Consider the following 15,922-nt stretch of genomic DNA (forward strand, 5'->3'; position numbering starts at 1 on the left):
GTTCAATAACCCTTCTCCAAACCTTCAAGTGCAGGGACACAAGAAACATGTAATAGGAGAAGGATGGCACCGGGACCTAAACCAACTCCCTCCTCTGCACTGGACAGACTCAGAGAAGAGGGTGGAAGTACTCCAGCAACAGCTGGAAATGATGAAGAGAGAACGTATGAAAGAAATGGGAATAAAAAATCTCAGAATTTTGACACTAAAAGAAAAATTAAAATATTGGAAGCGGAAGAATTCTGTCGAATGTAATGTAAATGTTTAAAAAACATATAGTTATTTGTGCACTATAATAATTTCACATAAAATAATTACATATTTTACATGTATTAAGTAGCAGTGTACATCAGTGAAAACGTTCATCAATTATAGTGCGACGAACTGCTCGTCCTGGTAATGTGTCATAACGATACATTCGTTGACCGGGAGGCATTGGCTCATTATCGTCGATATAGGGGCCCCTCTCGCTACGTAATAGCCTCAGCAGCCGCATAACTTCCGTGTCTTCTGGTGGTTCTCCCTTGCTTGTGCTCCTTGCGATGTTACGCAATACAGCCGTACTCACTATAACAGCCATTGTCTTTTGTGGATTACACCTCATTCCCATAGATAAAATGGAGAATCTCCTCTTCCACAAACCATACTGCCTCTCCACAGTTTTTCTTGTTGTAGTGTGAGACCTATTATATCGGTGCTCTGCCGCACTCTGTGGATTTGGAAGTGGTGTTAATAAGTAATGTATGCATACATAGCCTCTCCTAGTAACTGACCAACTGGTATTTCACCATTTTCAAACTGTGCCCTTCGAGCGCAAAATGTCCAGTATTATTAAAGTGTGGTCGCTGATTGTTTGACAATTAACGGAGAAATATGATTTCCTATTGCGGAAAAGTTCTGCATTCTGCCCCCAGGTGACTGAATCCTTATGTGAATGCAATCCACTGTACCAGTGACTCTAGGATATCCAGTTTGTTGAAACCATCCACCACGGAGCATACTTCCGCTCGAGAAGGGAACTTTATGTATTGATGAGACACTGTTGCTATGAATCCCGACACTTTGTTTTAATTCTTTGTGCCGTTGTAGAATGTACATTAGCACTGTCACCAATTACTATATTAAATGCTCCAGTTGCATATGCCCTCAATATCATCAGAAGTCTGTTCATGGGCGAGACCGGATTATTTCGGTAAGTTGGAAATTATAACCTATCGTGGATCTGATCCAATAACCACCACACTGTTTCCTTTGAAAGGCGAAACCTCTCTTCAAATTTCCGGTCACCCTAATCTTCGAAAGGATTTCTCCATTCCACAGGTACACCAACGCCTTTGCGACGATTTATATGTTTAAGGTATAGCATTTCTTCTTCTCCTGCACCATCTAAACCACAAAAAGCGCTGCCATGTTACGTGTTTACGGTAATTTAACCACGATAAATTCAAGATAATCGACCCTTCGAGCTCGGTTAACTATAAGTGCTATCAAATCCCTCGACTAACTTTGATCGAGGTTGGTGTGGCCGAATATCGAGTTAATCAGGGTTAAATGCTGACTCGACCGCGGTTAACTTTTAATCGGCGTTGGTTCAGTCGGCCCTAAGGCATTAATAGGCTGATTAGAGAAAGGGGGCTGAGCTCACCGTTGACCTCTGTACATCAACAAGCCAGTTTGCAGTGGTTTAAGGCACATTTGGCTTCGAATCTCATTATCTGAAGCAGATTTGTGTTCAGTGATGAGTCCCACTTCGAACAGAGTCCCTCTGACCAGCGAAGACATTGTCTGGAGACGCCCCAGACAGCGGTGGGATATCAACATACACTACTGACCATTAAAACTGCTAGAAGAAATGCAGATGATAAACGGGTATTCATTGGACAAATATATTATACTAGAACTGACATGTGATTATATTTTCAAACAATTTGGGTGCATAGATCCTGAGAAATCAGTGCCCAGAACAACCACCTCTGGCCGTAATAACGGCCTTGATACGCCTGGGCATTGAGTCAAAGAGAGCTTGGATGGCGTGTATAGGTACAGCTGCCCATGCTCCTGCAACATGATACCACAGTTCATCAAGAGTAGTGACTGTCGTATTGTGACGGGCCAGTTGCTCGGCCACCATTGACCAGACGTTTTCAATTCGTCAGAGATCTGGAGAATGTGCTGGCCAGGACAGCAGTCGAACATTTTCTGTATCCAGAAAGGCCCGTACAGGACCTGCATCATGCGGTCGTGCATTATCCTGCTTAAATGTAGGGTTTCGCAGGGATCGAAAGAGGGGTAGAGCCACGGGTCGTAACACATCTGAAATTTAACGTCCACTGTTCAAAGTGCCGTCAATGCGAACAAGAGGTGACCGAGACGTGTAACCAATGGCACCCCATACCATCACGCCGGATAATACGCCAGCATGGCGATGACGAATACACGCTTCCAATGTGCGTTCACCGCGATGTCGCCAAACACGGATGCGACCATCATGATGATGTAAACAGAACGTTGATTCATCCGAAAAAATGACGTTTTGCCATTCGTGCACCGAGGATGGTCGCTGAGTACACCATCGCAGGCGCTCCTGTCTGCGACGCAGCGTCAAGGGTAACCGCAGCCATGGTCTCCGAGCTGATAGTCCATGCTGCTGCAAACGTCGTCGAACTGTTAGTGTAGATGGTTGTTGTCTTGCAAACGTCCCCATCTGTTGACTCAGGGATCGAGACGTGGCTGCACGATCCGTTACAGCCATGCGGAAAAGATGCCTCCCATCTCGATTGTTAGTGATACGAGGCCGTTGCGTTCCAGCACAGCGTTCCGTAATACCCTCCTGAACCCACCGATTCCATATTCTGCTAACAGTCATTGGATCTCGACCAACGCGAGCAGCAATGTCGCGATACGATAAAGCGCAATCGCGATAGGCTACAATCCGACCTTTATCAAAGTCGGAAACGTGATGGTACGCATTTCTCCTCCTTACACGAGGCATCACAACAACGTTTCACCAGGCAACGCCGATCAACTGCTGTTTGTGTATGAGAAATCTGTTGTCTGTAGCACGTCATCTTCGTGGTGTAGCTATTTTAATGGCCAGTATTGTAATATTGAGTTCTAGGAATTTTTCACTCCACGCGGAAGTGCTCAGATACTTCCAATGTGAATACAATCAAAGACAAAAAAAGCACGATGCACCACAAAGGAATTATCCAAATGGGACGGAAACTAGTAAACGTGACGCACATTTATTTATAAACAAATGATGATAATTTCAGAAAAATTTGATAATTTATTAGAGAGAGAGAGCTTCGTAAGCAGATCAAGTCAATAACGCGTTGGTCCACCTCTGGCCCTTATGCAAGCAGTTATTCAGCTTGGCATTGATGGACAGAGCTGTAGGATTTCCTGGGGGATATCGTGCCAAATTATTTCCAGTTGGCGCACCATATCGTAAAAACCCGAGCTGGTTCGCGGGCCCTACTCATAACGCTCAGAACATTCTCAGTTGGGGGAAACTGTTGGCCAAGGTAAGGTCTGTCAAGCACGAACACAAGCAGTAGAAACCTTCACCGTGTGCATTATCTTTCTGAAACGTAAGCCCAGGATGGTTTGCCAAGAAAGGCAACGAAGCGTGGCGTAGAATATAGTAGACTTACCGCTGCGCTCTAAGGGTGCCACGGATTACAATCGAAGGGATCTTGCTATGAAATGAAATGTCACCGTGGACCGTCACTCCTGGTTGTAGGCCGCACGTGAGCGGCAGCCACGTCATGACCTACGGGGCTCTCCCGGCCGTCTCTAGGAACGTCTTCGCTTAGCACTGGGCTCAGTTGGACGCGGGATTCATCATTGAAGACAATTCTATGACAGTCGGGCCAATGACGTGTCTGGGGACGCCCCGGACAGCAGTGGGACACCATCCTGGTTGTCGTCTGTCCTGCGACCCGACAACCCCGAGCGACGACCTGGGGTGGGGGTGTCATTTCTTTTCATAGCAAGACCCCTTGGGATGTCACTCGCAGTACCCCTATATCACAGCGATTCGTCGACTATATTCTACGCTCCGTTTTGTTGCCCGTCATGGAAAGCTGTTTCGTGCTTATATTTCTGAAAGAAAATGCACCCACGCACACATCGAGAGTTTCTGATGCTTGTCTTTACCCTTGACAAACCCTGCCTCGGCCAGCAAGATCGCCGGATCTCTTCCCAATTGAGAACATTTTGAGCATTATGGGCGGGGCCCTCCAACCAACTCGGGATTTAGACGATCTAACACGCCAGTTGGACAGAATTTGGCAGGATATCCCTCAAGATGAGATCCAACAACTCAATCAATCGAAGCCAAGCCGAATAACTGCTTGCGTAAGTTCCAGACGTGGACCAATGCGCCGGCCGCTATGTCCGAGTGGTTCTAGGCGATTCAGTTTGGAACCGCGCGACCGCTATGGTAGAAGGTTCGAATGCTGCCTTGGGCATGGATGTGTGATAGGTTTCAGTAGTTCTAAGATCTAGGGGACTGATGACCTCAGATAATAAGTCTCATAGTGCTCAGAGCCATTTGAACCATTTGGACCAATGCGTTATTGACTTTCTTCTTTCGTAAATCTCTTTCTCTTGAATAAATCATACAGTTTTTCTGAAATTGTTATGGCTGTATGCGCATGTGCATGTAGATCACATCTACCGACTTCCGTCACATTCTGTTAATTCCTTCGTCGATTGTTTTAGTGTAATTTATTCCGTAGACCACGATGTGGAAAATAGTCTTTTTGGAAGTCTCGTGACTGTGCATAAACATATTGCCTTCTTGATGTCAGAACGAAGATATCCGAAAATTGGAACGCGAAGCCTATATTACCTCACAGGACCACATTAAGAAAACATATACGTCATTTCGTCAAAATATCGTTCACACAACTGGAACTCAAAATAGTGGGTACCCTTAAGTATGCCATCAACTGCAGTCACTCTGAGAATCCGTGCAGACCAGCACTGCCGTTACCGATACTCATTCGTCTTGATGAGTTAGAACCAGTCCTGAATGTACAGAACATGAGTATTTGAAAACCTCATGACAAGTCGGAATGGTCATCTAAAATCCCCACGGAAATCTTCCGTATTTTTCTACCTGCATTCTATGAGGATGTTCCAACAAAACTCAACTCTGACTTTGCAAAGTAGCAACTGCAACACCAACTGCAGATACATCTTCGTTGCCTGGTGTCATTACACAACTTTACTAATTTTTCTAATACCAACAGAGTCAGGATGGTTGAAATGAAAGAGCCAGTTCGGTTTTAGTTACGTAAATATAAATTCTACTCTCTGAAAAACTTGTACGTGAAATGTTGAAAGCATCCGATGATCCAAAAACAATAAAGTTACCGTAAATGGCTTAAAGTTCGTCTTCCGTAAAATGGATGACGAGATTGTTCTCTAACAACTAAGAAAATATTTGCGCAAAATATAAGTTTATCATTGGGTTGTAATTTTCGCCTTTGTCAGCAACAGCGCATTTACGACTTAAAGTATTTCTTAGGACGGTCGTCAGTAATTCCAGATATCATTAAGTAAGACACAAAGCTGTTCAAAGCCAATATTCCTAGCATATGGCATTTCTTTTTTCTCTTAATTGTGCGTCTTATTCTCTTATGTGTAGCTGTTTCATGTACCTGTAGGTGATGAAATGTACATATGTATGTATGTATGTATGTATGCATAGTGTCATATTGCACTTGTCTTGTTTTTGTTGTTTTCATGATGACATTGATGATAACAATTACAGAAGGGAGGTAGTGAAACAGAGCCGGCCTCTCGAACAGCTCAAAGCAACCGTCAAGCCCAACGTCACCATCCGACGGACGAATCGCCATCAACAGTGTCTCTTGCCTCGCTTCATGGGAAACTGCTAAAAAGCCTCGAATTTAATCCAAGGCATTGCCAAAAACTTTAAACTGCTACCTCTTGCTGGTCAAACAATGACGATAAAAATTTCTTCAACTATCAGACTTATAACCAGTTGCTTCCTAGTCCGGCTCCACATTACAAGTCTGCTTTAGCGAACGCAGCTTCGATGGCAGGTTGAAGATGATAAATAACATTCCAAACTGTCTATAAAGGTGATTTCAAGCAGCAATAGAGGCACCATAATCAAAAGTCTGGATGGATCGTAAGAGATTTGGGCTGGAAAGAGCAAAGCGACTGGGGACGCACTTATTGTCAAATGGCGACCTACACAGGACGGCAATGTGCGGAGGCGCTCCGCCTCGTACAGACATGAAGTGGCTGTCTCTGTTACGTAGGAAGAGTAACGTTGCCCTCTTCAAAATTCTGCACGACTCTCATCTGTGACAGAAACAGACTGCATTATATCACTGAAAAAAGAGTTATAACAATAATACAATAAAGCAACAATAATACTACAATATCCCCATAGTTAACACAATTATACATGGATTCCCTGTCACCCATGCGCGGGTGTCAGGTGCTTGTACACTTACGTTTACAGAACATGTGATTGTCAATCGACGTTTCTTGAAATCACATCTTTCGAGGGTGGTTCTAAATACAAGCACGATGTAATGTCAACACCAATACTGTGTGTCACCATTGTATGAGACAGTGATCGAGATTTATGGAGTGATGAATATTTTTCCAGAAATGACTTTTAAGCCTATATGTGAAAAATGAAAGAAAAGACTTACTTTTATATTTTGAAACGTAAATCATTTCCAACAACAATGTGTTTTCTTCAAAGAATAATCATATAACAAAAGATAATACCACTAAAATAATGTATTGGCATTGTACTGTCTGTGAAATTCTTTTCCTTCTATTGTTCTCTATGATGTATAAAGCAGCTGAGATGAAAGATTAGGCTGAGGTCTGTTCTTTTAAATAGTGTAAAACATAATCGTGTTGTGTGAGGTACAAGTAATCTAAAATATTACATACAATATACTAAATGGAATTCTAGTGTACGGACTTTTATTTCTAGCTAGATAACCTACTATGAATGTCTTTCGTTTTGTGTCCAAAGCAAACAGGAAAGCGGCCGTTAGCGCCTGGTATAGGGATACTGAATTATTGGTAGCTGGTGAATAATGATGTTGTGAACAGTCAGAACGGTGTATGAGTTTGACATTTCATCCAGCATATAGGGAAAGGTTGATGTTATTGATTTTCTACGAAAAATTACGTAGGTTAGAATACCCAGTCCAGACTGTGTTTTGTCTGCCGCCATTACGTGAGCGTATGGAGCGGCAATTTCAAACTGCAGAAATAATGAGACATTAATTCTTTCGATCGATATTACAATATTGGAACTCCGAGCACAAGAACCCGTATGAACTTATTATTTTTTTATTCTAACAGTGAAAATAACATTCAGTAGCCCGCATCTCGTGGTCGTGCGGTAGCGTTCTCGCTTCCCACGCCCGGGTTCCCGGGTTCGATTCCCGGCGGGGTCAGGGATTTTCTCTGCCTCGTGATGGCTGGGTGTTGTGTGCTGTCCTTAGGTTAGTTAGGTTTAAGTAGTTCTAAGTTCTAGGGGACTGATGACCATAGATGTTAAGTCCCATAGTGCTCAGAGCCATTTGAACATTCAGTAGAACAATCTTAGACTTAACGTAAATGAAATAATTTTTGTGGCCTGTGCCCAAGATTAATTTTTCTCAGACTAATTTATCAGTGACTTAAAAAGAAAAATATTTACGGCACCAATGTTGTTATGGGAAGAGGTTGTGGTGTGATAAATTAATTATTTTGTTCAAACATTTTAATGTCACTTAGGCCTATTGAATTAATGATAGAGCATTTCAATATTTATTTGTAGCGATAAGGTATGACAAAATAATTCATTGGAGTCGGGCCCAACAGCACATAAATAAGAGCTATCAGAGATTATTTATTTCTTTTAAATTATACTGTTATTCTTGCTGCTATATTTTCATACGTTTTACAGTAACACATACACACCACCACAACAACTTGAAACAAACAGAACAAAACCAATCACAACGAAATGATAGTGCTTCTATAAATTTTACGTCAATTGCATTCCGAAATCGATAATGCTCGCTTTTGTATGTTTTACGTTCGCCATCGTATACAAAATGCCTTTAGGGTTCCTGATTAGTCACACATTTTCACCACAGTTTTAGGTGAGGCACAGAACATTTGACATCTATCGATGAGAGCAAATACTTTCACTTGCACATTAGGTGTCATGATAACATAGCTTCGCTAATAAAAAAGGATTCACTTACCTGAGGTTTTGAAACTATTACTTGCTCGTAAACTGGTTTTCGACTTCTTACATCATCAGTCATTAAATGATAGCTTAAGAAGCCGACAACTGATGAGTAAATTAATATTATTTTCGGTACACAAAGTATTGTTCCCTTTCTTGTGGTTACTGTCCAAGTCTGACAAGTATGGAAAAAGAGTTCAGTTGCTGTACTTCAGGTAAAGAAGTTAACTCGTAAAAATTATACATCTGGCTTAACAAAATTGTTTAGGCTCTGTGAAAACCCTTAGTTGTCGGCTGATCGACTCCGGCTTTGACCTAAAAAGTAAATGACGTTGCACGCAGTAAAGTCTGACTGATAAATATTTGTAGACACTTTACTCTCCCTGCATGTCTGTGAAAAGTGCTACGCCCTCCTGTCAAAGAATTTAGAATAACAGATTTTACTGTGTTTGCGTTACTTTTGGATCGTCCAATACATTCTTTCAATTCAAGTTAATGTCTTCGTGTCGTAGTACTACTTTTTAATGGTTAGAAGCAAAAATAGTAAATAATACCGCATTTCTCTGCTTGCCAGCCGGCCTCGGTGGCCGAGCGGTTCTAGACGCTTGAGTCCGGAACCGCGCGACTGCTACGGTCGCAGTTCGAATCCTGCCTCGGGCGTGATGTGTGTCATGTCCTTAGGTTAGTTAGGTTTAAATAGTTCTAATTTCTAGGGGACTGATCACCTCAGATGTTAAGTCCCATAGTGCTCAGAGCCATTTGAACCATTTTTTCTGCATGCCAGAAATCACCGAATTTACTAATTCAAAGCTCATCTCCGTATACGCCGAGCACGCCATTGCCTTTATTCATTTACACGACATGACGTACTCAACATTAGTGAATTTCTTTAACAAATGCTTCTTGTGCACGTAGATATTACTGCACCTGTAGACAATATCTTCCTCTTGTAAACCATGAATTGTAGACATGTATTAATAAGTGTGAAAAGAGTGGGAAAAGGAAATCGGTGACCTCTTTCATGAGACGTGTCTTACACAAACGGTTCCGTGGCACATGGAGTAACGAAGTGAGCGTAGAACCACACCTCCTGCAGCGAGCATAACACGAGCACTCCTGTAAGTTGGCGATTAGTCCTATATGCTTGTAAGAGTAGTTAAATAGTGTCTAATTAAAGTAACAGAAAAATAAAAAAGAAAGTATAGGCATCTTTGTGAAGTAGACTTCATGTATATTTTAAAACATTCATTACAGCGAATAACAATTCTTACAAATAATAGTTCTTACTGTACATTTGTCAGTGGAACTTAAACGGAAACAGACGTTGCTGTCATAATTGTATGACCTTAGAGATGATGGCGATAACAGGCATTCTCACCGCTAAATGCAAGAAAGGGAGTAATTCACTAAAGAGTCTTCGGAGAAAGCTTTGGTTGATGAACCGTGTTGGATTTTGAAAGTGAGCGATTTATAATTTACCACATAACCGAAATGGAAAAGAATCTGTACGTATAAATTGTAGGACGTAAGACTTACTTTAAAATGCAGTGCGCTGTAGTTTAGAATACAGGAAAACAGGTTGTGTGCAGCATATTGCTCTGGCGCGGAACGATTAAAGAGCTTAAGGTGTGTGGATGTCGGAGGGTTTAATCGAAAAAGAATGGCAATTTTCAAGTTGAAATACGTATAGTAATCATCTTTTCCAAATTTCCCACACAGTTGCTTCTTCATCCTCCGTGTGTTTAGACGCACAACTGGATTCTTCTATTTGTCGTGGCGTGGAGCAAAAGTTCACCGCCTTAGAGCACGAGTTACAATTTCTTATCTGCTGTTTTGTGCTGGCCGACGTCACGCAGGCGAGTTAAAAACTGTCAAGTTGCGCCAGCCGGCCGCAAGTTTTGCCCCCTATGGCAGCTGCCGGAGTGAGGAGGGCGCGCAGTTACCTCTGAGTTCTCCAGGCTGCTGAGTTTTCCAGACCCGCCCCACAGCTGATAACGGTGACCTTACGCCCGGTCAGAAACAGCTGCTGCGCTCATACCGCAAGTAACACAGAGTCAGATAAAATTTCTACCGACACTTTTCCGAAACTGTAAGAATTGGCTAGCTCGTCTACTGAACCTGTATACACGTGGCGTAACCAACTGATACGGCCAAGCATTCAGGACACATCCCTTACACGAAAAAATGAAAATTACGTTATAGTTATATGGAATGATAATTAAATGGACACCCTAGTTGCAAAGAGGCGTTGAAATACTTCACTGGGGACAAGTTGAAAACGTGTGCCCCGTCCGAGACTTGAACCCGGGATCGACTACTTACATGGCAGACGCTCTATCCATCTGAGCCACCGAGGGCACAGAGGACAGTGCGCCTGCAGCGACTTATCCCTTGCACGCTCCCCGTGAGACCCACATTCCTGCCGGCCGTTGTGGCCGTGCGGTTCTAGGCGCTTCAGTCCGGAACCGCGCTGCTGCGACGGTCGCAGGTTCGAATCCTGCCTCAGGCACGGATGTGTGTGACGTCCTTAGGTTCGTCAGGTTTAAGTAGTTCTAAGTCTAGGGGACTGATGACCTCAGATGTTAAGTCCCATAGTGCTTAGAGCCATTTGAACCATTTGAACCCACATTCCCAACATGTCCACACCACTACATTCGTAGTGCGCCTAATAGATGTTTGCCCATCACACTCATTACTAGTGGCAGATTAATCTACCGGGTCCCGTACGAGTTCGGGCATAGCGTGTGCGTCCGCACAAGAAGGTCAATGGCCGGGAAGCCATATTTTAACTATATATGACTGTCGTATCTGTACCCCAAAGAACAGTCACCGTTGATGACCATGCAGCTTTGCTAGAAATGAAATGATAATTAAATGGACACCCATGCTGCAAAGAGGCCACGTAAGCAGGAGATCCCGGGTTCGAGTCCTGGACGGGGCACTCATTTTCAACATGTCCTCAGTGAAGTATATCAACGCCTCTTTGCAGCTGGGGTGTCCATTTAATTATCATTTCATTTCTAGCAATGCTGCATGGTCATTAACGGTAACTGTTCTTTCTGGAACAGATACTATCGTCACACATAGTTATATGGCTCCGGAAACGCTTTATTTTTATATATCAGAACTAGCATTCTAAAATTATTTGTTGTACACGAGCCTATGAAAAACTTAAGGACGAAACTAACTTTTCTTTGATGAGTCAGTGCCAAGTAACGTAGCTCGATGGAAACCGAGCGGAAAGAGGTGAATACTGCACTCAGGAATATCGTCGAACATGATGGTTTTCGTGGTCCAGGTGTTTTAATGTTGGGAGATGTTATGTTGTATGGACGTACTGACCACTATCTCTGAACACGGGACATTCACTAGTAAACGCTATTGTGACAATGTACTCCTTCCGCATGTGCTTCTTTTCAGGGGTGCATTTGGCACTGACTTCATTGTAATGCATGAGGATGCGCGACTTCATCGAACTGCGCAGTCAGACGAGCTCTAGGAACGAGAGGATATACGGCGAATGAACTGATCTGGCCGTTCCCCCGACTTCAATCAGTTCGAGCACGTATGAGATGGGGAAATGTACTGCAGCGCGCCTCCATGCAGTAACTATAAAGAACCATTCTCGCCTTTTGAAATGTCGAGGGGACCATCATACACCTCCCAATGTCGTGTCGCAGCTCCTCTTTCCCGGCGTATTGCAGCAACTCGGTGTGGCATGGACTGAACAAGTCGTTGGTAGTCCCTTCCAGAAATACAGAGGGGTCCAAAAAAATGTATCCACTGTTTAAAAGTCCATAACTTGCAAACTAATTGACGGAGTTGTCTCATTCTGGGTGAAAGTCTAGCTTAAAGTCCAACTTAAAGATATCACTGTAGGTGTTCGAAATGGTCAACGTTAATATCCACACACAAACGATGCCGCCGAACTGCAGCACGAACTACTGACTGCAACGGGTTCAGTTCGATATTTGCATATGAATGTACGATGAATTCTCGAAGTTCATCCAATGTGAATGGCTTTTGTCGATTAACGACGTTCTTTAGCGTTGCCCACAGGTAAAAGTCCAGAGGCGTTAGGTCTGGGGAACGTGGTGGATACTCCGCCCAAACACGATTTTGATAGTGGGCTGCGCCACCATCTTGTTGAAAGTAAACTCTTCCGTCTCCATACAAGTCTCGGATGGTAGGTGAAATGGATGTCTGAAGCTTCTGAAGGTACACCTCACCGGTAACTGTGCCGTCAAAGAAGAATGGCCCAATGAAGCCCCGGTAAGGCAACCCACGCCACACATTTACTCCTGGCAAATTCACGGCTTTGTCTACATGGACGTTTGGATTTTCAGCGGCCCAGTAGATGCAGGTGTGGCGATTTACTGCACCATTGAGTTTGAACTGTGCCTCATCAGACCACACAATCATCTCTTCATCGTTGCCCACCATGTTAGTAAACCACTCGCAGTACTCCATTCCACGATCTGGGTCGTCCTCGTTCATTGCGTGTAGCAATCGTGGGATGTAGCACTTCCACTTTTCTGTCTTCAAAATTCGCCGAACACTTGAGCGACTCACTCCAGTTTCACGGGCACACTGTCTCACAGACTTCTGTGGTGAGCGAGTGAATCGTTGTAACACACGACGGGAGTTAGCTGGACTTGTTACTATTACAGGTCGTCCAGATCGTTGTTTGTGTACATCTTTAACACAGCCTTCGGCTTCAAATTTGTTTCGAATGCGACGAATCGTTAATCGTGTCGGTGGCTCTGTTTGATACTCATTTCGCCATTGCCGTTGAACCTCATTAATGTTTTCGTACTTAAAATACCACTTCAAAACTGACTTCCTTTCATCGAATGTAAGCATTGCACCAGCCATGTTTACTCCAGTAACTAGGTGCAACTAAGAACAAAACACTGACTATCCGGCGACTGTCATTTGACAAAACAAAACAACGCAATACAACGCTTGTGTGGCGATTGCCGGAACTACAAGCTATTACACTACCAAAGATGAGACAACTCCGTCATTTAGTTTGCCAGTTATGGACTCTTAAACAGTGGATACATTTTTTTGTGGGCCCCCTCTGTATTTATCCATGCTGCATCTATAGCTATCCATAACTGCAAAAATGTTACCGGTGCTGTCTTTTTGCACGAACTGACCTCTCGATTATGTCCCGTAAATGTTCGATAGGAGTGCAAATCATTCGCTCAAATCGTCCACGATATTCTACAAAGCAGTCGCGAATAATTGTGGCCCGTCGACATGGCGCGTTGTCATCGATAAAAAATCCGTGGTTGTTTGGGAACATTAAGTCCATGAATGGCTGGAAAAGGTCCCCAAGGAGGCGAACATAGCCGTCCTCAGTAAACTATGGGTTCAGTTGGACTGGAGCACCCAGTCCATTCCACGTAAACATAGCCTACACCATTATGTAGCCACCACAAGCTTGTAAAGTGCCTTTTTGACAACTTGGGTCCATAGCTTCGTGGGGTTTGCGCCACACGCGAACCCTACCATCAGCATAGGGACTCATCCGACCAGTTCACGAGCCCAGGAAAGACGCTGTCGTAACGGAGACGTTCGTCGTACGTCCCACATCGATTTCTGCGGTTACGTTACGCAGTGTTGCTTGCTTGTTAGCAATGAAAACTTTACGCAAACGCCGCTCCTCTCGGTCGATAAGTGAATGCCGTCGGTCACTGCGTTCTCCATGGTGAGAGGTAATGCCTGACATTTGGTATTCTCTGCACACTCTTGACACTTTGAATCTCGGAATGTTGAATTCCCTTACGTTTTCCGAAAGCGTAATATCCCAAGTCTGGAAGCTCCAGCTTCCATTCCGCGTTCAAAGTCTGTTAATTTCCGTCGTGCGGCCACCATTAGGTCGGAAGCCTTTCCACATGAATCACCTGAATACAAATGACAGCTCCGCCAACGTACCGCCCTTTTTATACCTTCTGTACGCGATACTACCGCAGTTCGTAAATGTGCATTACGCTATCCAATGACTTCGTAACCTCAACGTAAAGTGGTTTACTTTGGAAAGATAAAAAAAACATCATCACAACGTAGCTGTGTTAACGGAAAGCGTTTTGAACAGCTCATGTAACAAAGCACTTCCAGCAGCTTGTTGGAATAACCTCTTCCTGTGTGTTTTCTGTAAGTAAACTTCTATGAGGAGTTGTAGAGAACTAGTTTTAAGCTACAAGTAAAGCGTTTGGTGTTCGTAATATGTTGTTTCTCCTACGAATGATTACGCTAGATCTATATCCTAATCCATTAAAGTTGATCAAAAATTGACTCGTTTCAGAGGACAGCTCTTGCATCTTCAGACACACACCATCACAAGGAACAGAACAGCTCAAAGAATGAAAGCAAAAACCTATTAATAAAAAATAAATAAAATTTTCAAACTAAGTTGCTCACATTTCCTTCCGTTCGCAGTAGTCTTGTCGGTCACCACCTCCATAGTGACCGTAAATTATATTTAACTGTGCAGAGTACGTCAGTAGTACTTGTCATGTGTTTTTCTGCTCGTTCCATTACCGCACATCACCAGCGCACATTTGCACCGTAAAAATAGATCGCACACTATCACACACACACAGACACACACACACACACACACACACACACACACACACAATACTGAAACTCATATCGATCAATCGATGAAAAAAAGGGAACTTGTCCTGAAACTGTGAGTCTACTTTTGTCCTGAACCCTGTTTTCTACTAGCTGTTTTGCTCCTCAGCCCGAAGATTGGTTTGATGCAACTCTCAACCGTAGTCTATGAAGTGCATTCATCTCCATCTCTGCGTAATTACTGCAACCATCGAGGGTCACTCGGAATGTAACGAACGTTTCTCTCTACAAAAATTTTATTTGATATAATTGAATGAAATTGTAACTCCGCCATAGCTGGTCCCAAGCCCGGTTGAAAAAGGAGGAGGGAGAGGAGTAACACCTCATAAAAAAACCTTGGTTCACCTGGCCCGGGTGATAGTACCTCGTGAGGGCCCCTTGCCAGGGACACGGTGAAGACCTCAACGGCAGTGAAGGCGGAGATGAAGATCATCGGTACGGCGGAACTGGCGGAAGAGGCAACCTTGCTTTTTGGGATACTATAAAAGCTATCGTCCAAGGTTATTTGGACAAAGGGCATGACGGTTCCACAGGTTAGTGGCGGTAACCCTACAGCGTCTGTTCCACATGTTAGTGGCGGCTGATCTATAAAACTCTGAGCTTAACCAGACTGAATCTCAATTTCAGTCACAAACCCAGTCCAATTAAATCAACATGGATACAGCACCTTCAAAGACAAATTACCCCAGTGGGTCAAATCCCATGGTTGAAAAACCGCAAGTGGTCTATTCGGATTCTGGGGAGACCACAGAAGTGTGCATGGAGGTAAATCGGAGTACCTCAAAACCCCGTAATAAGAAAATCAAACCAAAATCTAGAATTTGGCTAATGACATTTAATGTAAATTCTCTCTTAAAAATGGGAAAACTAAAAAACATCCTGGACAAATCCAGAGAACGTAAAATCAAAATTATTGCATTTCAGGAATCACGATATACAGATGAAAATCCTTTTGATTCGGAAGGATACAGGATATACAAAGGAAAACCTGGAAAACGAGCCATGGCAAATTGTCCACAATTT

This window comes from Schistocerca nitens, chromosome 5 (genome assembly GCF_023898315.1).
Source record: "Schistocerca nitens isolate TAMUIC-IGC-003100 chromosome 5, iqSchNite1.1, whole genome shotgun sequence".
NCBI lineage: Eukaryota > Metazoa > Arthropoda > Insecta > Orthoptera > Acrididae > Schistocerca > Schistocerca nitens.